We start from the raw sequence: 18,985 nt of genomic DNA, 5'->3' as shown, positions 1-18,985 counted from the left end.
GGCTACTTGTAGTACTTTCTACTGTAAGATCTGTTGTTGTTGAAAACTGCAAGAGCCAGCTGAGCTTCGTAGCATGTGCAATGTCCATACAGGAGGTGATTTTCTATTCCTTCAGTCTAGTTTTCAAACAAGGTAACACAGGGCGCCTTCCCATTGAGTCACATTTGCCTGTATTTTTCGCTGAGTCCACTTGATTTAACTGCTAAGCCAACCCATTGAAACAATGGACTGTGTTCATATGAAACTGTTTCATTGTAAAACAGCAGAGTGGCGCAGCGGAAGCGTGCTGGGCCCATAACCCAGAGGTCGATGGATCGAAACCATCCTCTGCTAAAGGAATCCTTTATCAACTCCCATGTTATGTTCCTCTTGTCCTTGCCTTCTAAACATTAACTCATCTCCTGCTGAAAGTGACTTGCTTTTGAAGTTGAAAATGTGACAGAATTGACCCAAGAGCTGAAGCCCTGAACTTGGCTGATATTTTTGTGGGCTTTGATCTCGAGTAAAGCTCTATACTCCCACAGGATATGTGTTTGAAGTTTCTAATGTTCTTCCATCTGTGTCTTCGTTAAGATTGTCCAATTGTCGCCAAAGTGTCATTTACATCTAACCCCCTCCGGTTTGTTTGGGTAAAATCTAGTTCCCAACGGTAGTGTGGCCGAGTGGTCAAAGGCGCTGGATTAAGGCTCCAGTCTCTCAGGAGGCGTGGGTTCAAATCCCACCACTGCCAATAGACTGTCAGTTGAATGTATTGGCTACGTGCAGCTTATCTACTATAAGAGGATCTCTTGTTGTTCAAAACTGCAACAGCCAGCTGAGCTTTGTAGCATATGGGGTGTACAGGAGGTAATTTTCTTTTTCTCCTGTCTGGTTTTCAAACGAGGTAAGAGTTAAGATGTGCACCTTCAGATTGGGGCACATAACTTCACATTTACCAATAACTTCCTCCTTGTCCAGTCGATTCAACTGCTGATAAAACCTATTAAAACCAAAGACTATGTCCGTATGAAATTATTTCAATAAACAAGAGCAGAGTGGCGCAGCGGAAGCGTGCTGGGCCCATAACCCAGAGGTCGATGGATCGAAACCATCCTCTGCTAAAGGAATCCTTTATCAACTCCCATGTTATCTGTTATGTTCCCCTTGTCCTTGCCTTCTAAACATTAACTCATCTCCTGCTGAAAGTGACTTGCTTTTGAAGTTGAAAATGTGACAGAATTGACCCAAGAGCTGAAGCCCTGAACTTGGCTGATATTTTTGTGGGCTTTGATCTCGAGTAAAGCTCTATACTCCCACAGGATATGTGTTTGAAGTTTCTAATGTTCTTCCATGTGTGTCTTCGTTAAGATTGTCCAATTGTCGCCAAAGTGTCATTTACATCTAACCCCCTCCGGTTTGTTTTGGTAAAGTCTAGTTCCCAACGGTAGTGTGGCCGAGTGGTCAAAGGCGCTGGATTAAGGCTCCAGTCTGTCAGGAGGCGTGGGTTAAAATCCCACCACTGCCAATAGACTGTCAGTTGAATGTATTGGCTACGTGCAGCTTATCTACTATAAGAGGATCTCTTGTTGTTCAAAACTGCAACAGCCACCTGAGCTTTGTAGCATATGGGATATCACATGAGGTGTACAGGAGGTAATTTTCTTTTTCTCCTGTCTGGTTTTCAAACAAGGTAAGAGTTAAGATGTGCACCTTCAGATTGGGGCACATAACTTCACATTTACCAATAACTTCCTCCTTGTCCAGTCGATTCAACTGCTGATAAAACCTATTAAAACCAAAGACTATGTTCGTTTGAAATTATTTCAATAAACAAGAGCAGAGTGGCGCAGCGGAAGCGTGCTGGGCCCATAACCCAGAGGTCGATGGATCGAAACCATCCTCTGCTAAAGGAATCCTTTTTACACTGCTATGTCTCCCTTTCCTTCTGAACATGAACTCACCTACTGCTGAAAGTGACTTGCTTTGGCTTTTGAAGTTGATAATATGACAGAATTGACCCAAGAGCTAAAGCCCTGAACTTGGCTGATAGTTTAGTGGTCTTTTGATCTTGAGTCAAGCTCTATACTCCCAGAGGGTATGTGTTTGAAGTTTTGAATGTTCTTCCATGTGTTTCTTCGATTTGATTGTCCAATTGTCGTCAAAGTGGACTTTTCATTCAGACGACTCAGAATTGTTTGGGTAAAATCAGATTTAATGGTAGTGTGGCCGAGTGGTCTAAGGCGCTGGATTTAGGCTCCAGTCTCTCAGGAGGCGTGGGTTCAAATCCCACCACTGCCAATCAACTGCTATTTGCTTGTATGTGTTGGCTACTTGTAGTACTTTCTACTGTAAGATCTGTTGTTGTTGAAAACTGCAAGAGCCAGCTGAGCTTCGTAGCATGTGCAATGTCCATACAGGAGGTGATTTTCTATTCCTTCAGTCTGGTTTTCAAACAAGGTAACACAGGGCGCCTTCCCATTGAGTCACATTTGCCTGTATTTTTCGCTGAGTCCACTTGATTTAACTGCTAAGCCAACCCATTGAAACAATGGACTGTGTTCATATGAAACTGTTTCATTGTAAAAGAGCAGAGTGGCGCAGCGGAAGCGTGCTGGGCCCATAACCCAGAGGTCGATGGATGGAAACCATCCTCTGCTAAAGGAATCCTTTATCAACTCCCATGTTATCTGTTATGTTCCCCTTGTCCTTGCCTTCTAAACATTAACTCATCTCCTGCTGAAAGTGACTTGCTTTTGAAGTTGAAAATGTGACAGAATTGACCCAAGAGCTGAAGCCCTGAACTTGGCTGATATTTTTGTGGGCTTTGATCTCGAGTCAAGCTCTATACTCCCAGAGGGTATGTGTTTGAAGTTTCGAATGTTCTTCCATGTGTTTCTTCGATTTGATTGTCCAATTGTCGTCAAAGTGGACTTTTCATTCAGACGACTCAGAATTGTTTGGGTAAAATCAGATTTAATGGTAGTGTGGCCGAGTGGTCTAAGGCGCTGGATTTAGGCTCCAGTCTCTCAGGAGGCGTGGGTTCAAATCCCACCACTGCCAATCAACTGCTATTTGCTTGTATGTGTTGGCTACTTGTAGTACTTTCTACTGTAAGATCTGTTGTTGTTGAAAACTGCAAGAGCCAGCTGAGCTTCGTAGCATGTGCAATGTCCATACAGGAGGTGATTTTCTATTCCTTCAGTCTAGTTTTCAAACAAGGTAACACAGGGCGCCTTCCCATTGAGTCACATTTGCCTGTATTTTTCGCTGAGTCCACTTGATTTAACTGCTAAGCCAACCCATTGAAACAATGGACTGTGTTCATATGAAACTGTTTCATTGTAAAACAGCAGAGTGGCGCAGCGGAAGCGTGCTGGGCCCATAACCCAGAGGTCGATGGATCGAAACCATCCTCTGCTAAAGGAATCCTTTATCAACTCCCATGTTATGTTCCTCTTGTCCTTGCCTTCTAAACATTAACTCATCTCCTGCTGAAAGTGACTTGCTTTTGAAGTTGAAAATGTGACAGAATTGACCCAAGAGCTGAAGCCCTGAACTTGGCTGATATTTTTGTGGGCTTTGATCTCGAGTAAAGCTCTATACTCCCACAGGATATGTGTTTGAAGTTTCTAATGTTCTTCCATCTGTGTCTTCGTTAAGATTGTCCAATTGTCGCCAAAGTGTCATTTACATCTAACCCCCTCCGGTTTGTTTGGGTAAAATCTAGTTCCCAACGGTAGTGTGGCCGAGTGGTCAAAGGCGCTGGATTAAGGCTCCAGTCTCTCAGGAGGCGTGGGTTCAAATCCCACCACTGCCAATAGACTGTCAGTTGAATGTATTGGCTACGTGCAGCTTATCTACTATAAGAGGATCTCTTGTTGTTCAAAACTGCAACAGCCAGCTGAGCTTTGTAGCATATGGGGTGTACAGGAGGTAATTTTCTTTTTCTCCTGTCTGGTTTTCAAACGAGGTAAGAGTTAAGATGTGCACCTTCAGATTGGGGCACATAACTTCACATTTACCAATAACTTCCTCCTTGTCCAGTCGATTCAACTGCTGATAAAACCTATTAAAACCAAAGACTATGTCCGTATGAAATTATTTCAATAAACAAGAGCAGAGTGGCGCAGCGGAAGCGTGCTGGGCCCATAACCCAGAGGTCGATGGATCGAAACCATCCTCTGCTAAAGGAATCCTTTATCAACTCCCATGTTATCTGTTATGTTCCCCTTGTCCTTGCCTTCTAAACATTAACTCATCTCCTGCTGAAAGTGACTTGCTTTTGAAGTTGAAAATGTGACAGAATTGACCCAAGAGCTGAAGCCCTGAACTTGGCTGATATTTTTGTGGGCTTTGATCTCGAGTAAAGCTCTATACTCCCACAGGATATGTGTTTGAAGTTTCTAATGTTCTTCCATGTGTGTCTTCGTTAAGATTGTCCAATTGTCGCCAAAGTGTCATTTACATCTAACCCCCTCCGGTTTGTTTTGGTAAAGTCTAGTTCCCAACGGTAGTGTGGCCGAGTGGTCAAAGGCGCTGGATTAAGGCTCCAGTCTGTCAGGAGGCGTGGGTTCAAATCCCACCACTGCCAATAGACTGTCAGTTGAATGTATTGGCTACGTGCAGCTTATCTACTATAAGAGGATCTCTTGTTGTTCAAAACTGCAACAGCCACCTGAGCTTTGTAGCATATGGGATATCACATGAGGTGTACAGGAGGTAATTTTCTTTTTCTCCTGTCTGGTTTTCAAACAAGGTAAGAGTTAAGATGTGCACCTTCAGATTGGGGCACATAACTTCACATTTACCAATAACTTCCTCCTTGTCCAGTCGATTCAACTGCTGATAAAACCTATTAAAACCAAAGACTATGTTCGTTTGAAATTATTTCAATAAACAAGAGCAGAGTGGCGCAGCGGAAGCGTGCTGGGCCCATAACCCAGAGGTCGATGGATCGAAACCATCCTCTGCTAAAGGAATCCTTTTTACACTGCTATGTCTCCCTTTCCTTCTGAACATGAACTCACCTACTGCTGAAAGTGACTTGCTTTGGCTTTTGAAGTTGATAATATGACAGAATTGACCCAAGAGCTAAAGCCCTGAACTTGGCTGATAGTTTAGTGGTCTTTTGATCTTGAGTCAAGCTCTATACTCCCAGAGGGTATGTGTTTGAAGTTTTGAATGTTCTTCCATGTGTTTCTTCGATTTGATTGTCCAATTGTCGTCAAAGTGGACTTTTCATTCAGACGACTCAGAATTGTTTGGGTAAAATCAGATTTAATGGTAGTGTGGCCGAGTGGTCTAAGGCGCTGGATTTAGGCTCCAGTCTCTCAGGAGGCGTGGGTTCAAATCCCACCACTGCCAATCAACTGCTCTTTGCTTGTATGTGTTGGCTACTTGTAGTACTTTCTACTGTAAGATCTGTTGTTGTTGAAAACTGCAAGAGCCAGCTGAGCTTCGTAGCATGTGCAATGTCCATACAGGAGGTGATTTTCTATTCCTTCAGTCTGGTTTTCAAACAAGGTAACACAGGGCGCCTTCCCATTGAGTCACATTTGCCTGTATTTTTCGCTGAGTCCACTTGATTTAACTGCTAAGCCAACCCATTGAAACAATGGACTGTGTTCATATGAAACTGTTTCATTGTAAAAGAGCAGAGTGGCGCAGCGGAAGCGTGCTGGGCCCATAACCCAGAGGTCGATGGATGGAAACCATCCTCTGCTAAAGGAATCCTTTATCAACTCCCATGTTATCTGTTATGTTCCCCTTGTCCTTGCCTTCTAAACATTAACTCATCTCCTGCTGAAAGTGACTTGCTTTTGAAGTTGAAAATGTGACAGAATTGACCCAAGAGCTGAAGCCCTGAACTTGGCTGATATTTTTGTGGGCTTTGATCTCGAGTCAAGCTCTATACTCCCAGAGGGTATGTGTTTGAAGTTTCGAATGTTCTTCCATGTGTTTCTTCGATTTGATTGTCCAATTGTCGTCAAAGTGGACTTTTCATTCAGACGACTCAGAATTGTTTGGGTAAAATCAGATTTAATGGTAGTGTGGCCGAGTGGTCTAAGGCGCTGGATTTAGGCTCCAGTCTCTCAGGAGGCGTGGGTTCAAATCCCACCACTGCCAATCAACTGCTATTTGCTTGTATGTGTTGGCTACTTGTAGTACTTTCTACTGTAAGATCTGTTGTTGTTGAAAACTGCAAGAGCCAGCTGAGCTTCGTAGCATGTGCAATGTCCATACAGGAGGTGATTTTCTATTCCTTCAGTCTGGTTTTCAAACAAGGTAACACAGGGCGCCTTCCCATTGAGTCACATTTGCCTGTATTTTTCGCTGAGTCCACTTGATTTAACTGCTAAGCCAACCCATTGAAACAATGGACTGTGTTCATATGAAACTGTTTCATTGTAAAACAGCAGAGTGGCGCAGCGGAAGCGTGCTGGGCCCATAACCCAGAGGTCGATGGATCGAAACCATCCTCTGCTAAAGGAATCCTTTATCAACTCCCATGTTATCTGTTATGTTCCCCTTGTCCTTGCCTTCTAAACATTAACTCATCTCCTGCTGAAAGTGACTTGCTTTTGAAGTTGAAAATGTGACAGAATTGACCCAAGAGCTGAAGCCCTGAACTTGGCTGATATTTTTGTGGGCTTTGATCTCGAGTAAAGCTCTATACTCCCACAGGATATGTGTTTGAAGTTTCTAATGTTCTTCCATGTGTGTCTTCGTTAAGATTGTCCAATTGTCGCCAAAGTGTCATTTACATCTAACCCCCTCCGGTTTGTTTTGGTAAAATCTAGTTCCCAACGGTAGTGTGGCCGAGTGGTCAAAGGCGCTGGATTAAGGCTCCAGTCTGTCAGGAGGCGTGGGTTCAAATCCCACCACTGCCAATAGACTGTCAGTTGAATGTATTGGCTACGTGCAGCTTATCTACTATAAGAGGATCTCTTGTTGTTCAAAACTGCAACAGCCACCTGAGCTTTGTAGCATATGGGATATCACATGAGGTGTACAGGAGGTAATTTTCTTTTTCTCCTGTCTGGTTTTCAAACAAGGTAAGAGTTAAGATGTGCACCTTCAGATTGGGGCACATAACTTCACATTTACCAATAACTTCCTCCTTGTCCAGTCGATTCAACTGCTGATAAAACCTATTAAAACCAAAGACTATGTTCGTTTGAAATTATTTCAATAAACAAGAGCAGAGTGGCGCAGCGGAAGCGTGCTGGGCCCATAACCCAGAGGTCGATGGATCGAAACCATCCTCTGCTAAAGGAATCCTTTTTACACTGCTATGTCTCCCTTTCCTTCTGAACATGAACTCACCTACTGCTGAAAGTGACTTGCTTTGGCTTTTGAAGTTGATAATATGACAGAATTGACCCAAGAGCTGAAGCCCTGAACTTGGCTGATAGTTTAGTGGTCTTTTGATCTTGAGTCAAGCTCTATACTCCCAGAGGGTATGTGTTTGAAGTTTTGAATGTTCTTCCATGTGTTTCTTCGATTTGATTGTCCAATTGTCGTCAAAGTGGACTTTTCATTCAGACGACTCAGAATTGTTTGGGTAAAATCAGATTTAATGGTAGTGTGGCCGAGTGGTCTAAGGCGCTGGATTTAGGCTCCAGTCTCTCAGGAGGCGTGGGTTCAAATCCCACCACTGCCAATCAACTGCTATTTGCTTGTATGTGTTGGCTACTTGTAGTACTTTCTACTGTAAGATCTGTTGTTGTTGAAAACTGCAAGAGCCAGCTGAGCTTCGTAGCATGTGCAATGTCCATACAGGAGGTGATTTTCTATTCCTTCAGTCTGGTTTTCAAACAAGGTAACACAGGGCGCCTTCCCATTGAGTCACATTTGCCTGTATTTTTCGCTGAGTCCACTTGATTTAACTGCTAAGCCAACCCATTGAAACAATGGACTGTGTTCATATGAAACTGTTTCATTGTAAAACAGCAGAGTGGCGCAGCGGAAGCGTGCTGGGCCCATAACCCAGAGGTCGATGGATCGAAACCATCCTCTGCTAAAGGAATCCTTTATCAACTCCCATGTTATCTGTTATGTTCCTCTTGTCCTTGCCTTCTAAACATTAACTCATCTCCTGCTGAAAGTGACTTGCTTTTGAAGTTGAAAATGTGACAGAATTGACCCAAGAGCTGAAGCCCTGAACTTGGCTGATATTTTTGTGGGCTTTGATCTCGAGTAAAGCTCTATACTCCCACAGGATATGTGTTTGAAGTTTCTAATGTTCTTCCATCTGTGTCTTCGTTAAGATTGTCCAATTGTCGCCAAAGTGTCATTTACATCTAACCCCCTCCGGTTTGTTTGGGTAAAATCTAGTTCCCAACGGTAGTGTGGCCGAGTGGTCAAAGGCGCTGGATTAAGGCTCCAGTCTCTCAGGAGGCGTGGGTTCAAATCCCACCACTGCCAATAGACTGTCAGTTGAATGTATTGGCTACGTGCAGCTTATCTACTATAAGAGGATCTCTTGTTGTTCAAAACTGCAACAGCCAGCTGAGCTTTGTAGCATATGGGGTGTACAGGAGGTAATTTTCTTTTTCTCCTGTCTGGTTTTCAAACGAGGTAAGAGTTAAGATGTGCACCTTCAGATTGGGGCACATAACTTCACATTTACCAATAACTTCCTCCTTGTCCAGTCGATTCAACTGCTGATAAAACCTATTAAAACCAAAGACTATGTCCGTATGAAATTATTTCAATAAACAAGAGCAGAGTGGCGCAGCGGAAGCGTGCTGGGCCCATAACCCAGAGGTCGATGGATCGAAACCATCCTCTGCTAAAGGAATCCTTTATCAACTCCCATGTTATCTGTTATGTTCCCCTTGTCCTTGCCTTCTAAACATTAACTCATCTCCTGCTGAAAGTGACTTGCTTTTGAAGTTGAAAATGTGACAGAATTGACCCAAGAGCTGAAGCCCTGAACTTGGCTGATATTTTTGTGGGCTTTGATCTCGAGTAAAGCTCTATACTCCCACAGGATATGTGTTTGAAGTTTCTAATGTTCTTCCATGTGTGTCTTCGTTAAGATTGTCCAATTGTCGCCAAAGTGTCATTTACATCTAACCCCCTCCGGTTTGTTTTGGTAAAGTCTAGTTCCCAACGGTAGTGTGGCCGAGTGGTCAAAGGCGCTGGATTAAGGCTCCAGTCTGTCAGGAGGCGTGGGTTCAAATCCCACCACTGCCAATAGACTGTCAGTTGAATGTATTGGCTACGTGCAGCTTATCTACTATAAGAGGATCTCTTGTTGTTCAAAACTGCAACAGCCACCTGAGCTTTGTAGCATATGGGATATCACATGAGGTGTACAGGAGGTAATTTTCTTTTTCTCCTGTCTGGTTTTCAAACAAGGTAAGAGTTAAGATGTGCACCTTCAGATTGGGGCACATAACTTCACATTTACCAATAACTTCCTCCTTGTCCAGTCGATTCAACTGCTGATAAAACCTATTAAAACCAAAGACTATGTTCGTTTGAAATTATTTCAATAAACAAGAGCAGAGTGGCGCAGCGGAAGCGTGCTGGGCCCATAACCCAGAGGTCGATGGATCGAAACCATCCTCTGCTAAAGGAATCCTTTTTACACTGCTATGTCTCCCTTTCCTTCTGAACATGAACTCACCTACTGCTGAAAGTGACTTGCTTTGGCTTTTGAAGTTGATAATATGACAGAATTGACCCAAGAGCTAAAGCCCTGAACTTGGCTGATAGTTTAGTGGTCTTTTGATCTTGAGTCAAGCTCTATACTCCCAGAGGGTATGTGTTTGAAGTTTTGAATGTTCTTCCATGTGTTTCTTCGATTTGATTGTCCAATTGTCGTCAAAGTGGACTTTTCATTCAGACGACTCAGAATTGTTTGGGTAAAATCAGATTTAATGGTAGTGTGGCCGAGTGGTCTAAGGCGCTGGATTTAGGCTCCAGTCTCTCAGGAGGCGTGGGTTCAAATCCCACCACTGCCAATCAACTGCTATTTGCTTGTATGTGTTGGCTACTTGTAGTACTTTCTACTGTAAGATCTGTTGTTGTTGAAAACTGCAAGAGCCAGCTGAGCTTCGTAGCATGTGCAATGTCCATACAGGAGGTGATTTTCTATTCCTTCAGTCTGGTTTTCAAACAAGGTAACACAGGGCGCCTTCCCATTGAGTCACATTTGCCTGTATTTTTCGCTGAGTCCACTTGATTTAACTGCTAAGCCAACCCATTGAAACAATGGACTGTGTTCATATGAAACTGTTTCATTGTAAAAGAGCAGAGTGGCGCAGCGGAAGCGTGCTGGGCCCATAACCCAGAGGTCGATGGATGGAAACCATCCTCTGCTAAAGGAATCCTTTATCAACTCCCATGTTATCTGTTATGTTCCCCTTGTCCTTGCCTTCTAAACATTAACTCATCTCCTGCTGAAAGTGACTTGCTTTTGAAGTTGAAAATGTGACAGAATTGACCCAAGAGCTGAAGCCCTGAACTTGGCTGATATTTTTGTGGGCTTTGATCTCGAGTCAAGCTCTATACTCCCAGAGGGTATGTGTTTGAAGTTTCGAATGTTCTTCCATGTGTTTCTTCGATTTGATTGTCCAATTGTCGTCAAAGTGGACTTTTCATTCAGACGACTCAGAATTGTTTGGGTAAAATCAGATTTAATGGTAGTGTGGCCGAGTGGTCTAAGGCGCTGGATTTAGGCTCCAGTCTCTCAGGAGGCGTGGGTTCAAATCCCACCACTGCCAATCAACTGCTATTTGCTTGTATGTGTTGGCTACTTGTAGTACTTTCTACTGTAAGATCTGTTGTTGTTGAAAACTGCAAGAGCCAGCTGAGCTTCGTAGCATGTGCAATGTCCATACAGGAGGTGATTTTCTATTCCTTCAGTCTGGTTTTCAAACAAGGTAACACAGGGCGCCTTCCCATTGAGTCACATTTGCCTGTATTTTTCGCTGAGTCCACTTGATTTAACTGCTAAGCCAACCCATTGAAACAATGGACTGTGTTCATATGAAACTGTTTCATTGTAAAACAGCAGAGTGGCGCAGCGGAAGCGTGCTGGGCCCATAACCCAGAGGTCGATGGATCGAAACCATCCTCTGCTAAAGGAATCCTTTATCAACTCCCATGTTATCTGTTATGTTCCCCTTGTCCTTGCCTTCTAAACATTAACTCATCTCCTGCTGAAAGTGACTTGCTTTTGAAGTTGAAAATGTGACAGAATTGACCCAAGAGCTGAAGCCCTGAACTTGGCTGATATTTTTGTGGGCTTTGATCTCGAGTAAAGCTCTATACTCCCACAGGATATGTGTTTGAAGTTTCTAATGTTCTTCCATGTGTGTCTTCGTTAAGATTGTCCAATTGTCGCCAAAGTGTCATTTACATCTAACCCCCTCCGGTTTGTTTTGGTAAAATCTAGTTCCCAACGGTAGTGTGGCCGAGTGGTCAAAGGCGCTGGATTAAGGCTCCAGTCTGTCAGGAGGCGTGGGTTCAAATCCCACCACTGCCAATAGACTGTCAGTTGAATGTATTGGCTACGTGCAGCTTATCTACTATAAGAGGATCTCTTGTTGTTCAAAACTGCAACAGCCACCTGAGCTTTGTAGCATATGGGATATCACATGAGGTGTACAGGAGGTAATTTTCTTTTTCTCCTGTCTGGTTTTCAAACAAGGTAAGAGTTAAGATGTGCACCTTCAGATTGGGGCACATAACTTCACATTTACCAATAACTTCCTCCTTGTCCAGTCGATTCAACTGCTGATAAAACCTATTAAAACCAAAGACTATGTTCGTTTGAAATTATTTCAATAAACAAGAGCAGAGTGGCGCAGCGGAAGCGTGCTGGGCCCATAACCCAGAGGTCGATGGATCGAAACCATCCTCTGCTAAAGGAATCCTTTTTACACTGCTATGTCTCCCTTTCCTTCTGAACATGAACTCACCTACTGCTGAAAGTGACTTGCTTTGGCTTTTGAAGTTGATAATATGACAGAATTGACCCAAGAGCTGAAGCCCTGAACTTGGCTGATAGTTTAGTGGTCTTTTGATCTTGAGTCAAGCTCTATACTCCCAGAGGGTATGTGTTTGAAGTTTTGAATGTTCTTCCATGTGTTTCTTCGATTTGATTGTCCAATTGTCGTCAAAGTGGACTTTTCATTCAGACGACTCAGAATTGTTTGGGTAAAATCAGATTTAATGGTAGTGTGGCCGAGTGGTCTAAGGCGCTGGATTTAGGCTCCAGTCTCTCAGGAGGCGTGGGTTCAAATCCCACCACTGCCAATCAACTGCTATTTGCTTGTATGTGTTGGCTACTTGTAGTACTTTCTACTGTAAGATCTGTTGTTGTTGAAAACTGCAAGAGCCAGCTGAGCTTCGTAGCATGTGCAATGTCCATACAGGAGGTGATTTTCTATTCCTTCAGTCTGGTTTTCAAACAAGGTAACACAGGGCGCCTTCCCATTGAGTCACATTTGCCTGTATTTTTCGCTGAGTCCACTTGATTTAACTGCTAAGCCAACCCATTGAAACAATGGACTGTGTTCATATGAAACTGTTTCATTGTAAAACAGCAGAGTGGCGCAGCGGAAGCGTGCTGGGCCCATAACCCAGAGGTCGATGGATCGAAACCATCCTCTGCTAAAGGAATCCTTTATCAACTCCCATGTTATCTGTTATGTTCCTCTTGTCCTTGCCTTCTAAACATTAACTCATCTCCTGCTGAAAGTGACTTGCTTTTGAAGTTGAAAATGTGACAGAATTGACCCAAGAGCTGAAGCCCTGAACTTGGCTGATATTTTTGTGGGCTTTGATCTCGAGTAAAGCTCTATACTCCCACAGGATATGTGTTTGAAGTTTCTAATGTTCTTCCATCTGTGTCTTCGTTAAGATTGTCCAATTGTCGCCAAAGTGTCATTTACATCTAACCCCCTCCGGTTTGTTTGGGTAAAATCTAGTTCCCAACGGTAGTGTGGCCGAGTGGTCAAAGGCGCTGGATTAAGGCTCCAGTCTCTCAGGAGGCGTGGGTTCAAATCCCACCACTGCCAATAGACTGTCAGTTGAATGTATTGGCTACGTGCAGCTTATCTACTATAAGAGGATCTCTTGTTGTTCAAAACTGCAACAGCCAGCTGAGCTTTGTAGCATATGGGGTGTACAGGAGGTAATTTTCTTTTTCTCCTGTCTGGTTTTCAAACGAGGTAAGAGTTAAGATGTGCACCTTCAGATTGGGGCACATAACTTCACATTTACCAATAACTTCCTCCTTGTCCAGTCGATTCAACTGCTGATAAAACCTATTAAAACCAAAGACTATGTCCGTATGAAATTATTTCAATAAACAAGAGCAGAGTGGCGCAGCGGAAGCGTGCTGGGCCCATAACCCAGAGGTCGATGGATCGAAACCATCCTCTGCTAAAGGAATCCTTTATCAACTCCCATGTTATCTGTTATGTTCCCCTTGTCCTTGCCTTCTAAACATTAACTCATCTCCTGCTGAAAGTGACTTGCTTTTGAAGTTGAAAATGTGACAGAATTGACCCAAGAGCTGAAGCCCTGAACTTGGCTGATATTTTTGTGGGCTTTGATCTCGAGTAAAGATCTATACTCCCACAGGATATGTGTTTGAAGTTTCTAATGTTCTTCCATGTGTGTCTTCGTTAAGATTGTCCAATTGTCGCCAAAGTGTCATTTACATCTAACCCCCTCCGGTTTGTTTTGGTAAAATCTAGTTCCCAACGGTAGTGTGGCCGAGTGGTCAAAGGCGCTGGATTAAGGCTCCAGTCTGTCAGGAGGCGTGGGTTCAAATCCCACCACTGCCAATAGACTGTCAGTTGAATGTATTGGCTACGTGCAGCTTATCTACTATAAGAGGATCTCTTGTTGTTCAAAACTGCAACAGCCACCTGAGCTTTGTAGCATATGGGATATCACATGAGGTGTACAGGAGGTAATTTTCTTTTTCTCCTGTCTGGTTTTCAAACAAGGTAAGAGTTAAGATGTGCACCTTCAGATTGGGGCACATAACTTCACATTTACCAATAACTTCCTCCTTGTCCAGTCGATTCAACTGCTGATAAAACCTATTAAAACCAAAGACTATGTTCGTTTGAAATTATTTCAATAAACAAGAGCAGAGTGGCGCAGCGGAAGCGTGCTGGGCCCATAACCCAGAGGTCGATGGATCGAAACCATCCTCTGCTAAAGGAATCCTTTTTACACTGCTATGTCTCCCTTTCCTTCTGAACATGAACTCACCTACTGCTGAAAGTGACTTGCTTTGGCTTTTGAAGTTGATAATATGACAGAATTGACCCAAGAGCTAAAGCCCTGAACTTGGCTGATAGTTTAGTGGTCTTTTGATCTTGAGTCAAGCTCTATACTCCCAGAGGGTATGTGTTTGAAGTTTCGAATGTTCTTCCATGTGTTTCTTCGATTTGATTGTCCAATTGTCGTCAAAGTGGACTTTTCATTCAGACGACTCAGAATTGTTTGGGTAAAATCAGATTTAATGGTAGTGTGGCCGAGTGGTCTAAGGCGCTGGATTTAGGCTCCAGTCTCTCAGGAGGCGTGGGTTCAAATCCCACCACTGCCAATCAACTGCTATTTGCTTGTATGTGTTGGCTACTTGTAGTACTTTCTACTGTAAGATCTGTTGTTGTTGAAAACTGCAAGAGCCAGCTGAGCTTCGTAGCATGTGCAATGTCCATACAGGAGGTGATTTTCTATTCCTTCAGTCTGGTTTTCAAACAAGGTAACACAGGGCGCCTTCCCATTGAGTCACATTTGCCTGTATTTTTCGCTGAGTCCACTTGATTTAACTGCTAAGCCAACCCATTGAAACAATGGACTGTGTTCATATGAAACTATTTCATTGTAAAACAGCAGAGTGGCGCAGCGGAAGCGTGCTGGGCCCATAACCCAGAGGTCGATGGATCGAAACCATCCTCTGCTAAAGGAATCCTTTATCAACTCCCATGTTATCTGTTATGTTCCCCTTGTCCTTGCCTTCTAAACATTAACTCATCTCCTGCTGAAAGTGACTTGCTTTTGAAGTTGAAAATGTGACAGAATTGACCCAAGAGCTGAAGCCCTGAACTTGGCTGATATTTTTGTGGGCTTTGATCTCGAGTCAAGCTCTATACTCCCAGAGGGTATGTGTTTGAAGTTTCGAATGTTCTTCCATGTGTTTCTTCGATTTGATTGTCCAATTGTCGTCAAAGTGGACTTTTCATTCAGACGACTCAGAATTGTTTGGGTAAAATCAGATTTAATGGTAGTGTGGCCGAGTGGTCTAAGGCGCTGGATTTAGGCTCCAGTCTCTCAGGAGGCGTGGGTTCAAATCCCACCACTGCCAATCAACTGCTATTTGCTTGTATGTGTTGGCTACTTGTAGTACTTTCTACTGTAAGATCTGTTGTTGTTGAAAACTGCAAGAGCCAGCTGAGCTTCGTAGCATGTGCAATGTCCATACAGGAGGTGATTTTCTATTCCTTCAGTCTAGTTTTCAAACAAGGTAACACAGGGCGCCTTCCCATTGAGTCACATTTGCCTGTATTTTTCGCTGAGTCCACTTGATTTAACTGCTAAGCCAACCCATTGAAACAATGGACTGTGTTCATATGAAACTGTTTCATTGTAAAACAGCAGAGTGGCGCAGCGGAAGCGTGCTGGGCCCATAACCCAGAGGTCGATGGATCGAAACCATCCTCTGCTAAAGGAATCCTTTATCAACTCCCATGTTATGTTCCTCTTGTCCTTGCCTTCTAAACATTAACTCATCTCCTGCTGAAAGTGACTTGCTTTTGAAGTTGAAAATGTGACAGAATTGACCCAAGAGCTGAAGCCCTGAACTTGGCTGATATTTTTGTGGGCTTTGATCTCGAGTAAAGCTCTATACTCCCACAGGATATGTGTTTGAAGTTTCTAATGTTCTTCCATCTGTGTCTTCGTTAAGATTGTCCAATTGTCGCCAAAGTGTCATTTACATCTAACCCCCTCCGGTTTGTTTGGGTAAAATCTAGTTCCCAACGGTAGTGTGGCCGAGTGGTCAAAGGCGCTGGATTAAGGCTCCAGTCTCTCAGGAGGCGTGGGTTCAAATCCCACCACTGCCAATAGACTGTCAGTTGAATGTATTGGCTACGTGCAGCTTATCTACTATAAGAGGATCTCTTGTTGTTCAAAACTGCAACAGCCAGCTGAGCTTTGTAGCATATGGGGTGTACAGGAGGTAATTTTCTTTTTCTCCTGTCTGGTTTTCAAACGAGGTAAGAGTTAAGATGTGCACCTTCAGATTGGGGCACATAACTTCACATTTACCAATAACTTCCTCCTTGTCCAGTCGATTCAACTGCTGATAAAACCTATTAAAACCAAAGACTATGTCCGTATGAAATTATTTCAATAAACAAGAGCAGAGTGGCGCAGCGGAAGCGTGCTGGGCCCATAACCCAGAGGTCGATGGATCGAAACCATCCTCTGCTAAAGGAATCCTTTATCAACTCCCATGTTATCTGTTATGTTCCCCTTGTCCTTGCCTTCTAAACATTAACTCATCTCCTGCTGAAAGTGACTTGCTTTTGAAGTTGAAAATGTGACAGAATTGACCCAAGAGCTGAAGCCCTGAACTTGGCTGATATTTTTGTGGGCTTTGATCTCGAGTAAAGCTCTATACTCCCACAGGATATGTGTTTGAAGTTTCTAATGTTCTTCCATGTGTGTCTTCGTTAAGATTGTCCAATTGTCGCCAAAGTGTCATTTACATCTAACCCCCTCCGGTTTGTTTTGGTAAAGTCTAGTTCCCAACGGTAGTGTGGCCGAGTGGTCAAAGGCGCTGGATTAAGGCTCCAGTCTGTCAGGAGGCGTGGGTTCAAATCCCACCACTGCCAATAGACTGTCAGTTGAATGTATTGGCTACGTGCAGCTTATCTACTATAAGAGGATCTCTTGTTGTTCAAAACTGCAACAGCCACCTGAGCTTTGTAGCATATGGGATATCACATGAGGTGTACAGGAGGTAATTTTCTTTTTCTCCTGTCTGGTTTTCAAACAAGGTAAGAGTTAAGATGTGCACCTTCAGATTGGGGCACATAACTTCACATTTACCAATAACTTCCTCCTTGTCCAGTCGATTCAACTGCTGATAAAACCTATTAAAACCAAAGACTATGTTCGTTTGAAATTATTTCAATAAACAAGAGCAGAGTGGCGCAGCGGAAGCGTGCTGGGCCCATAACCCAGAGGTCGATGGATCGAAACCATCCTCTGCTAAAGGAATCCTTTTTACACTGCTATGTCTCCCTTTCCTTCTGAACATGAACTCACCTACTGCTGAAAGTGACTTGCTTTGGCTTTTGAAGTTGATAATATGACAGAATTGACCCAAGAGCTAAAGCCCTGAACTTGGCTGATAGTTTAGTGGTCTTTTGATCTTGAGTCAAGCTCTATACTCCCAGAGGGTATGTGTTTGAAGTTTTGAATGTTCTTCCATGTGTTTCTTCGATTTGATTGTCCAATTGTCGTCAAAGTGGACTTTTCATTCAGACGACTCAGAATTGTTTGGGTAAAATCAGATTTAATGGTAGTGTGGCCGAGTGGTCTAAGGCGCTGGATTTAGGCTCCAGTCTCTCAGGAGGCGTGGGTTCAAATCCCACCACTGCCAATCAACTGCTATTTGCTTGTATGTGTTGGCTACTTGTAGTACTTTCTACTGTAAGATCTGTTGTTGTTGAAAACTGCAAGAGCCAGCTGAGCTTCGTAGCATGTGCAATGTCCATACAGGCGGTGATTTTCTATTCCTTCAGTCTGGTTTTCAAACAAGGTAACACAGGGCGCCTTCCCATTGAGTCACATTTGCCTGTATTTTTCGCTGAGTCCACTTGATTTAACTGCTAAGCCAACCCATTGAAACAATGAAACATTGAAACAATGGACTGTGGCCGAGTGGTCTAAGGCGCTGGATTTAGGCTCCAGTCTCTCAGGAGGCGTGGGTTCAAATCCCACCACTGCTAATCAACTGCTATTTGCTTGTATGTGTTGGCTACTTGTAGTACTTTCTACTGTAAGATCTGTTGTTGTTGAAAACTGCAAGAGCCAGCTGAGCTTCGTAGCATGTGCAATGTCCATACAGGAGGTGATTTTCTATTCCTTCAGTCTGGTTTTCAAACAAGGTAACACAGGGCGCCTTCCCATTGAGTCACATTTGCCTGTATTTTTCGCTGAGTCCACTTGATTTAACTGCTAAGCCAACCCATTGAAACAATGGACTGTGTTCATATGAAACTATTTCATTGTAAAACAGCAGAGTGGCGCAGCGGAAGCGTGCTGGGCCCATAACCCAGAGGTCGATGGATCGAAACCATCCTCTGCTAAAGGAATCCTTTATCAACTCCCATGTTATCTGTTATGTTCCCCTTGTCCTTGCCTTCTAAACATTAACTCATCTCCTGCTGAAAGTGACTTGCTTTTGAAGTTGAAAATGTGACAGAATTGACCCAAGAGCTGAAGCCCTGAACTTGGCTGATATTTTTGTGGGCTTTGATCTCGAGTCAAGCTCTATACTCCCAGAGGGTATGTGTTTGAAGTTTCGAATGTTCTTCCATGTGTTTCTTCGATTTGATTGTCCAATTGTCGTCAAAGTGGACTTTTCATTCAGACGACTCAGAATTGTTTGGGTAAAATCAGAATTAATGGTAGTGTGGCCGAGTGGTCTAAGGCGCTGGATTTAGGCTCCAGTCTCTCAGGAGGCGTGGGTTCAAATCCCACCACTGCCAATCAACTTCTATTTGCTTGTATGTGTTGGCTACTTGTAGTACTTTCTACTGTAAGATCTGTTGTTGTTGAAAACTGCAAGAGCCAGCTGAGCTTCGTAGCATGTGCAATGTCCATACAGGAGGTGATTTTCTATTCCTTCAGTCTGGTTTTCAAACAAGGTAACACAGGGCGCCTTCCCATTGAGTCACATTTGCCTGTATTTTTCGCTGAGTCCACTTGATTTAACTGCTAAGCCAACCCATTG

At 43.5% G+C, this 18,985-nt stretch overlaps 17 non-coding genes across 17 annotated transcripts; all 17 read left to right on the top strand.

Annotated features, from left to right (window-relative positions):
* The first annotated feature begins 648 nt into the window (after positions 1–648).
* Positions 649–730, top strand: trnal-aag (transfer RNA leucine (anticodon AAG)). Its single transcript has one exon. It is a non-coding gene; the product is annotated as a tRNA-Leu (tRNA).
* A 1,465-nt stretch (positions 731–2,195) lies between these two features.
* Positions 2,196–2,277, top strand: trnal-uag (transfer RNA leucine (anticodon UAG)). Its single transcript has one exon. It is a non-coding gene; the product is annotated as a tRNA-Leu (tRNA).
* Positions 2,278–2,957: 680 nt separating this feature from the next.
* trnal-uag (transfer RNA leucine (anticodon UAG)) lies at positions 2,958–3,039 on the top strand. Its single transcript has one exon. It is a non-coding gene; the product is annotated as a tRNA-Leu (tRNA).
* A 675-nt stretch (positions 3,040–3,714) lies between these two features.
* On the top strand, positions 3,715–3,796 carry trnal-aag (transfer RNA leucine (anticodon AAG)). Its single transcript has one exon. It is a non-coding gene; the product is annotated as a tRNA-Leu (tRNA).
* Positions 3,797–5,261: 1,465 nt separating this feature from the next.
* trnal-uag (transfer RNA leucine (anticodon UAG)) lies at positions 5,262–5,343 on the top strand. The gene has a single exon. It is a non-coding gene; the product is annotated as a tRNA-Leu (tRNA).
* A 680-nt stretch (positions 5,344–6,023) lies between these two features.
* Positions 6,024–6,105, top strand: trnal-uag (transfer RNA leucine (anticodon UAG)). Its single transcript has one exon. It is a non-coding gene; the product is annotated as a tRNA-Leu (tRNA).
* A 1,455-nt stretch (positions 6,106–7,560) lies between these two features.
* On the top strand, positions 7,561–7,642 carry trnal-uag (transfer RNA leucine (anticodon UAG)). The gene has a single exon. It is a non-coding gene; the product is annotated as a tRNA-Leu (tRNA).
* Positions 7,643–8,324: 682 nt separating this feature from the next.
* On the top strand, positions 8,325–8,406 carry trnal-aag (transfer RNA leucine (anticodon AAG)). The gene has a single exon. It is a non-coding gene; the product is annotated as a tRNA-Leu (tRNA).
* Positions 8,407–9,871: 1,465 nt separating this feature from the next.
* Positions 9,872–9,953, top strand: trnal-uag (transfer RNA leucine (anticodon UAG)). The gene has a single exon. It is a non-coding gene; the product is annotated as a tRNA-Leu (tRNA).
* A 680-nt stretch (positions 9,954–10,633) lies between these two features.
* trnal-uag (transfer RNA leucine (anticodon UAG)) lies at positions 10,634–10,715 on the top strand. Its single transcript has one exon. It is a non-coding gene; the product is annotated as a tRNA-Leu (tRNA).
* A 1,455-nt stretch (positions 10,716–12,170) lies between these two features.
* trnal-uag (transfer RNA leucine (anticodon UAG)) lies at positions 12,171–12,252 on the top strand. The gene has a single exon. It is a non-coding gene; the product is annotated as a tRNA-Leu (tRNA).
* A 682-nt stretch (positions 12,253–12,934) lies between these two features.
* Positions 12,935–13,016, top strand: trnal-aag (transfer RNA leucine (anticodon AAG)). The gene has a single exon. It is a non-coding gene; the product is annotated as a tRNA-Leu (tRNA).
* A 1,465-nt stretch (positions 13,017–14,481) lies between these two features.
* On the top strand, positions 14,482–14,563 carry trnal-uag (transfer RNA leucine (anticodon UAG)). The gene has a single exon. It is a non-coding gene; the product is annotated as a tRNA-Leu (tRNA).
* A 680-nt stretch (positions 14,564–15,243) lies between these two features.
* trnal-uag (transfer RNA leucine (anticodon UAG)) lies at positions 15,244–15,325 on the top strand. Its single transcript has one exon. It is a non-coding gene; the product is annotated as a tRNA-Leu (tRNA).
* A 675-nt stretch (positions 15,326–16,000) lies between these two features.
* Positions 16,001–16,082, top strand: trnal-aag (transfer RNA leucine (anticodon AAG)). Its single transcript has one exon. It is a non-coding gene; the product is annotated as a tRNA-Leu (tRNA).
* A 1,465-nt stretch (positions 16,083–17,547) lies between these two features.
* trnal-uag (transfer RNA leucine (anticodon UAG)) lies at positions 17,548–17,629 on the top strand. Its single transcript has one exon. It is a non-coding gene; the product is annotated as a tRNA-Leu (tRNA).
* Positions 17,630–18,658: 1,029 nt separating this feature from the next.
* On the top strand, positions 18,659–18,740 carry trnal-uag (transfer RNA leucine (anticodon UAG)). Its single transcript has one exon. It is a non-coding gene; the product is annotated as a tRNA-Leu (tRNA).
* The last annotated feature ends 245 nt before the right edge of the window (positions 18,741–18,985 follow it).

This window comes from Pleuronectes platessa, chromosome 8 (genome assembly GCF_947347685.1).
Source record: "Pleuronectes platessa chromosome 8, fPlePla1.1, whole genome shotgun sequence".
In the NCBI taxonomy this organism is placed as follows: Eukaryota; Metazoa; Chordata; class Actinopteri; order Pleuronectiformes; family Pleuronectidae; genus Pleuronectes; species Pleuronectes platessa.
The sequence above is the reverse complement of the archived record's forward strand: the minus strand, read 5'-3'. Positions and strand labels throughout refer to the sequence as shown.